At 54.5% G+C, this 8021-nt stretch overlaps 1 protein-coding gene across 2 annotated transcripts in view; it reads left to right on the top strand.

The window, feature by feature from the left end:
* TRAPPC9 (trafficking protein particle complex subunit 9) overlaps positions 1 to 8021 on the top strand; it is a 544285-nt gene that overhangs the window by 256364 nt on the left and 279900 nt on the right. The gene's annotated exons all lie outside the window — the stretch shown is intronic.

The following is an 8021-nucleotide window of genomic DNA, read 5'->3' as shown; positions in this document are numbered from 1 at the left end:
CTTGAAACTGTAAAGGGTCCTGTTTCTGACTCTGCAGTCAGTCCACTCATTCGGTCACACCACTGAGGACTCCTAATCTTTTTGCCTTTTGGGTTATAATGTTACTATTACTGTTTACTTTGATGCTATACTGTCTCATATTTGACCCAACGAAATCCCTTCGAGCTGCATTGTCTTTCTGACATATGTACATCCTTTGTTTCCAGTGCTTTCTCAGTTTGTGGTATAAGATGTTCCACGCTGACCCTGAACTTCCCCCGCTCCGTCTCTGTAGCTGACCTTTTCTCCAGGAGCCCTGGTTCCGGTGAAACCCAGATCTGGGAGCAGAGTGTGCCCGTAGCGGGTGAGATGTCACTACTTTCCTTCTCCCTGCACGAGTCCTGCACGTGTGCACACATGCACGTACACTTACCTGTTTCTGTATCTATTTCCATATGTTGAGAAGCATGAGTTTCTTCAGCAATACTTCTAACTCCAATCCAGTGTCACTGGCTTTACCCAGCTAGTCTCTCTCCATATTTCTGACCTCCTTTCCTCCCCGGGAGAAGCCTAGCTCTCCCCATCTTGAACACATGTACTCACTGTTCTGTCGCCCTTGTGTGGACTGTGGCTCCTGGGCCCCACCCCTCCTGCTCCCCACCCCACGTGGGTTCTCAGGCTCTGTGCCAGCCTGTCCCCTGGCCCTTGTGCGGCCCTCCTCACGCTGCCGTGGCTCCTTCCCCCGTACGGGGTCACACCCAGTATGGACGCCCCGTGTCCCCTCTCTGGGTCAGGTGCCCCCCGCCAGGTTGTCCTAGCACTAGTGTGCCCTCCTCTCCACGTGGCCCTTCACGTTCGGCTTCCCACCCTGCCGCCCACGGTGGGCCACGCCTCCACCTGGATGCCCTGCGCCCCGTCGGGCCAGCCCCACCACAGAGGTGCCCCTGCTCCCCTGAGCGTCGACTCCTTAGGGCGCTCCCTCACGTGGCCCCATGCCCCTTGCCTTGCTTGGGCTCTGACGCCCCACACCCAGCCTCTTCTCCTTGTGGAGGCCTGCCCTGCTCCACCTCCCCCGGTTCCGTGGAGACTGAATTGTTTAGAAAGGGGATGGGACATTATTATTATTATCATTATTATTTTTGCTACACAGATTTAAGTAGGGAAGTGGAATAAGATGTGGAGGTGACTTGAAGCCTAGAGAGAGGGACTTGACCTTCTAACTGAAGACCCCACGAAGCTCCTCCTCACGGGCCGAGTGACAGGGGTACAGAAAAGGGGACTTTTTACTTAGGGCGCTTCAGGGGCCATGGACTTGCTTGCTCTGGAAATGAGCCTGGCTCCGTGTGCAGGCCTCTCCGGCGACAGGGTTGACTCATGATCAGAAGGACTGTGCAGGGGCAAGTGTGCCCGGGAGTGAGTGCAGGCTGTTTCCATCTGGACACACCTGTTTGCACGTCTAAGCTCTGCCCTTTGTTGGCTAAATCATGTTGGCCCCTTGGGCAGTTGACCACCTCGGGCCTCAGCATTCTCTTGTGTAAAGCAGAACACTGAGGGTCCCTGCCGCATGGGGTTGTCCGGAGGGTCACCAGTCCGCGGAGCACAGAGGGTTTCGGTTAGTGCTAGCTCCTTCTTCCACAGCTTTCAAAGAAGATGAATTTGCTTCACCCAGACTTTGAGGCATATCCTCATTCTGGATGTGGGGGCTCCAGACTTGGTGACGAGGTGTTACGATGCCGGGTAGAGGCACACGTTCCCTTGAGATGCTTCCTTAGCATTTCTCTGGCCCTGAGACCCCCTCCCCCACATCCTGTGTCCTCACCATTGGTCTTTAGCCCGCACAGCACCTCGAGGCCCTCGCTCATTGTTCCCTGTGGGCCAGCCGCCCATTCTGGGAGGGCGTGGGGTGGCGGGGCCCCTGCCGTCACTCCGAGCACTAACTGTGTCCTTGTGGGTGGTATGTTGTGCCGGGACCGGGCTTGGTTTCTTGTCTCATGCCCCAAAGGAGACGAAGCCATACTCAGGATACCACGCCTGATCTTGACTGAACTATACTATGACGATCTCTGAATTAAGCAGTGACTAAAGGGCCATAGGAGAAGTCAGAGGACTCCTTCTTGCCTTTGACATTGACTAAAAACAAGTTAAACAAATTAAAAACTCTTTTTGTGTATGCCATTGTCCCAGTTCTGTTTTTGGCTAAAGCCAAGTTAGGTCTTCCCCGTGAATCATCTCAGTAAGTCAGACAGACGCTATCTGGTTGGCTTAGTACTCACTCCGCAGAAGATGCAGTATTCCCTACACTTGGATAACAAAGCTGAATTTGGACACTTTATGACTTTAGACTAATGTAATGAAGTCACCTTATCTTTTATAGTTTGGGGATCTCATTTTGGCAAGAAATTGCAGCACATGCAAATCGTTGTTAACTTAGACTTTATTCCTGTCTTATTTTGGCTCTTCCTGGTTGATGGACAGGAGTAGTGCTTGTGGGTTTGGTCGGCAATTCCCCTGATGGGATAGACTTGGCAACCAACAATGTATCTCCTTTAAATGTTCACTTGAAATAATGTCTGGAATATATTTTTTATCATCAATGAAATCTGTCTTAAAAAAGAACACATCCTTAAAATGGCTCTTGAAATTAAGGAAGCCAAATGATACTTGTTTGTTTAACTCATTGGATGTTTGAGTGCCTGCTGTATACCAGATGCTAACCTGACTGCTGGGGTTATGGTCATGCATAAAACGTGGCCATTGCCCTCCAGAGGCTCAGTATGACTGAACAGAGCTATGTGATCATGCCTTTTATGGGAGATGCTATATAACCACAGAACTTAGTTTTTCCTTTCCGTGTCTAACCCCTTGAAAATTACTTTTAATTCTGTTTCTTCATATTATATTTAGTTCTGTGTGTAGATGCTCAGGATTCTTTTCATTTGTTTTTTGTTTGTTCATATGTACGTAGTGAGCCCCTATCCATTTCCACCGTGAGCCAGACTGACATGATACATGCCCTCCAGGAACCTCTGTCTGGACCCGTGTAGGTTCTGAACCTCGTGCTCTTAAACAACTAGCAGACATCTGCTTGGAGAAAAGTGCCCCCTCAGTGTTGCTTTGCACCACACCGATTCACTCTCGCAGCCTATAGGAAGGAGCATTTTTCTCCCTCTGCTTAGAGATCCCTCTGTTAGGCACGAACGTGGCTATTAAGGAAACACACACTTCATTCCAGAGCCGGCTGTGCCCCTGCCTCGCAAGCCTGTACCAGGTTCCTGGCCCATCGTGCAAGGGTTGTGTGGGGGTTGGGACATCTGTCCGTCTGTGCTGTGGCCTGGGGTCCGGGACCCCACGCTCTGCAGGATGGCTGCACTCCCCAACATCCCTGCAGCCGTCAGGCCTCGAGATGAGCTCTGGTAAAGTTAGACTGAGCTGCTTCTTCTCACTGCTTACGCTCTGGCCAAATACATTGTCCTAATTAAATGTTGCTTTTCCATTTAAAATTCTACAGTGCTGTAATTCAGAGAAGAAAGCTGCTATTTTGACAGCTGATGTCATTTAATTTCAGGATCATTGTGCGTCTTGTATTCAACTGAAGACTAAATTGGACCCTCTCTTAGAGCTTTTGTACTGATAAAATACTACATTTTTACGAGTGTCTGATCAGCTTGGCTTGATGTGGTGTTTGAATTCCCTTCTGCTGATATTCTCTGATGGGACCCCCTAATGTGGGTGTGGAGGGGGTTGATTACTATATCTACCCGTGTGCAAACTGGGGCCTTGTGAATGTGGTTCTGACACAGACCCATACGTACGTGTTCATTCGTCTGGTGGCCTCAGATGGCATCCCTGTTCACAGTGCCCCAAGCGGGCCTGCTTTGTCCCGTATCTGGGCTGGTCCCCTGCCCCATGCCCTTCCCAGTGGATGGCTCTCCCTTCCCACCACTTGGCCACATCCCCTTAACCGTGTCTTTGGAATCCACTTGAGTGTCACTTAGGCCCGGTGAAATACCGCTGCTGTACTGGTGGAGAGGGGCTGGGACGAAGGTACGTGCCCGTGAAGCTGCCACCACAGCCAAGGGCCAGAGCGCGTGTCCTGCCTGGTGGGTCCCCAGCTCCTTCCCTGCACCCTCACCCTCAGTCCTGGCCGCCTCCTGCAGTCATAGGTTGGGTTTCTTTTCTGGAGCTCCAGAGATGAGCCGTTTCATTCACATCTGTCTGGGAGATGTGGCGTCTCATCTCTGCCCCGCGGATGGGCTGCAGGCTCTGGTCATTGCAGAGTGGCTTTCCCGCACGCAGCCCCCTTAGTCTGCTGTGCGTCCCCCACAGCGTGGAGGGACCTTCCACAGAAACGAGCCAGCCCCATGGTCCCCTTGAGGGCCTCTGTGGCCCGCAGCTCCAGCGCCAGCCTGGCTCCCGCGGCCTCACGCATGGCCCCTTTGAGGCAGCGCCCCGGGGACTCTCTTCCTCTCTGCTTTAAGGGTGAGAAAACAGCCTCTAGGGTTTGTCCAAGGCCACCTCACTGGGGGGCAGTGAGCCCTCCGCCTCTTATCCAGAGCCCACCTTCAGAGCATGGGAGCTTTTGCTCTAAAAACGGAAGGGCTGGAGCCTGTGGGTTCGGAATGCTCTGCAAAGCCACGTCCCGCCACCAGACAACACCGTGCTGTCCAGGAGGTCACCCCCTCTCTGGTAGGTGATACGACCATTAGCAAGTAGTTGCTGCCCCTCCCTGTGGAGCTGACACCCTCACCCAACTGGCAGGAGGCGTCCTGACCATGGCGGCCCCTGCCCTGTGCGTGTCAGGCTTGCTCTTATGTGCTCTGGCACATGTGAGTGGACGGGGCGTGTAGGAAACGGATTGGGGCCCCTGAGGATGTCCACATCCGAATCCCAGACCCTGTGACTATGTTGCCTTCTGCTGCAGAAGGGACAGTGCAGGTGTGACTCCGTTGAGGATGGTGAGAGGCCGCCCCTGGGACGGAAGCCCTAGAGGGTCGGGGTAAAGGGGACATAAACCGTTCAGTTGCAGGGCATTAGCTTGTAGATCCATTGAGGATGTGTCAGAGGAGGCCAGGTTGGTGATTGTGTACGTGGGTCTTGCTCAGCATGTAGAACAGAAGTAAGAACATATAAGGCTCAGCACAACTTGGTGGACGCACGTTCAGCACACGGGTGGTGTGTACAAACTGGATCACACTGTGCTCAGCTCGGCTGCACCCCTCAGCCCTGCAAAATTGCTCCCATCCTTCCAGACCAGCTCAGGCTCCCTCCCTTCACAGCTACGCCAGTGTGTGTGTGTGTGTGTGTGTGTGTGTGTGCACGTGCGTGCATGTGGTGCTGTGCACTTTCCTGGGGGGGATATGTCTCTCCTTGGGCACTTGAGCCTGGTTCCTGTCTGTCTCTTTGAGAAGAGGCCTGAACAGTCCTTCGTGGGGCACCTGTTTGTGGCAGGTCTCCCACACTCTCTGTGAAAAACTCTACTAGAAACCCCTGCGTGTTGGCGTTATTTCTCCGGGAGAGAGAGAACTCCGACCTGAGAGCCCGCACGTCCTGTCCCAAGTCACATGGCTCATGAGTGACAGCTCTGGGCCTGAATCAGCTCTCACGAAGGTGACTCGCATGATCTGTAGTCATAACCTGTTGCTTTGTAACGATGCACCACGAACTCACCGCCTCAACCAGCTCACCTGCATCCCGTGGTTTCTGGGGCTCAGGACCCAAGGCGCTGCGTAGCCGGGTCCTCGTGGGCTGACATCGCCTCCTGGTAGCTGGTTTCGGGCAGAGACCGCCTCCAGCTCCTAGGGGGCCCAAGGGTCTTTGCCACGTGCGGCTTTGCAGGGCAGCTCTGCTTCGCTGATGACAGCGTGCAAGAGGGAGAGCCTGTGGTCTCGCATCACATGATCACACCTGTCGCGTCGCCAGCATCCCATCATCTTGTGTCCCCTCAGCCGCGGGCAAGTCATGGTCCCAAACCCACTCAGGTGGAAGGGATCCCATGGGAGGGTGAACAGCAGAAGGCGGGGATCCGGGGAGCCGCTGTGAGGCCCTGTGTGTCATGGAGGCAGAGGACCATGTCGGTCACGTGAGCTCCTGTTGGAAGGAGCACAGAGCTCTGCCAAGGGGCCCTGCAGTGAACGTCGGCGAAATTTAGGCCATCGGTTTCTGGTCAAGGAGCTTACGCTGCATCTCCAGGAGGCCGGCCCACTGCCTTCCCTCTGGAGGCCACCTCGCGGCGAGCCTGCGGTTCCTGTGCTCCAGGGAAAATCAGGTCCTCGCTGAACACGTTGTCCCCTCTGGTGCTGCTGGCACTGCTGCTGGCCCAGCCCTGGCCCCGGTTCCTGGGCCACCGTGACACCTGGCACCCCGGCCTTGCTGCCTTGGGTCAGGCCTGCCAGCCCATCCTCCCCCTTAACTGCCAGGCGGTCTTCCCCGGAGCCGGCGGCTTTCCCAGGGCATCTGGAATGGAGCCCAGGCTGCTGGGAGACCCCCCCACCCCCCCCACTGCCTTTCTCCTTAGTATTTGCACTGCCCTGTCCGTTGTGTCTGGAGCCCGGGGCACTCCTGCCTGTGTCTCCACACTTGGGTTCCCTCCCTAAGAGCCCCTGCCCTCTGCTCCTAGCCAGCCTCCCACCCGCACGTGGCTGGCCCGGCTCCCGTTCTTCACGACGTGCTGCGGGACTTCCTCCTCGGTGGGCGCCTGCGACGACCTCGGGAACCGCGTGTCCTCGGTGGGTGCCTGCGACGACCTTGGGAACCGCGTGTCCTCGGTGGGCGCCTGTGACGACCTCGGGAACCGCGTGTCCTTGGTGGGCGCCTGTGACGACCTTGGGAACCGCGTGTCCTCGGTGGCCTGCCTGTGACGACCTCGGGAACCATGTGTTCTCCTCAGTGGCCTGCCCGTGACGTCCTTGGGAACCGTGTCCTCTCCACTTTGCACTGTGGCGCCAGAGATGTGCCCTCATGCAACTACGCGTGTTCCGTAGTTGTTTGATTTTGCTCTTATATTTTTAAAAATGCACCGTGTGCTCCCAGAACCTTGCTCATGTTTCGATAGCACGTGTTCCATACATTCTGATGGAACCGGCGAGGAGGGTGGATGAGTGAATGAATGAATGATTGAAAAAGGTGTCTCAGTGAAGCTGGGTGGAACTGAAAAATCTTAGAAGCAAAGTCTATTTAAAATGCCTTTCTGGAGGAAGCACACTCTATTGTATTAATTAACTCAGAAGCTTGCAAGTCAGGGGGACGCTCCCAGTCTCTTTTTCCAGTTACTGAGCAGAGAAGCTGGCAGAGCACTGTCGCCATTCATCACTTTCCCCAGGGTCTGGCTGGTCCTCTGTTTCTGGTAAATAAGCAGAAGAGACCACACCCTACCTTGAGATGAAGGCAGTTTGTTGCAGAGGCCACATACTGCTTAATTTCTGTTTTGCGGGCATAGAGAGGCCCCCCAGTCCAAGGTTGGGCCATGGCACCCTGTCTGCTGTGGTGCCTAGACCCGGACCAGACGTGCACACACTGAAACCTGTGGGTGACGTTCAAAAACCAGTTCTGAGTGAGTCTCATTGGCAGGTGGCCCCTCACTCCCTTCCCAAGCATTTGCTCCATTCCTATTGGGTGAAATTGGGCCTCTAGGGGTCTGAAGAAGACTCAGAGCCAAGGAATTGGGTCTGTGGGGTCCTGGGATGGGTGTCGGAAGAGGCTCTCAGAGAGCCGGCTAGGAGAATGATTCAGGAAGCCCCCACACAGGTCCCTGGGAGCCGGCTTAGATGAACTTGGAAGGTTTTGATAGAGGAAGTGACATTTGGGAGACCTGATGGCATGAGGTGAGAGGATTTGAAGTCAAAACTGTCTGAATTCCCTGCTTTGCTCACGAGTCATCCCCGAGATGGTGGCATTAACGTCTACTGAGAGGTGTTCTTCTGACCGTCGGAAGCTGTAACGATGTGAGAGGGCCTTAAGGGGTGAAATTTGTGTAAATTATTGTGTTAGAGCCGTACCGGAGAGGGTGGGTGGGAGCTGTGTGTGAAGAGGCAGAGGTATTTGGG

Source organism: Crocuta crocuta, unplaced genomic scaffold, assembly GCF_008692635.1.
Source record: "Crocuta crocuta isolate KB4526 unplaced genomic scaffold, BGI_CrCroc_1.0 scaffold119, whole genome shotgun sequence".
Lineage (NCBI taxonomy): Eukaryota > Metazoa > Chordata > Mammalia > Carnivora > Hyaenidae > Crocuta > Crocuta crocuta.
Note: the sequence above shows the minus strand (reverse complement) of the source record. Positions and strands in the feature narration are given on the sequence as shown.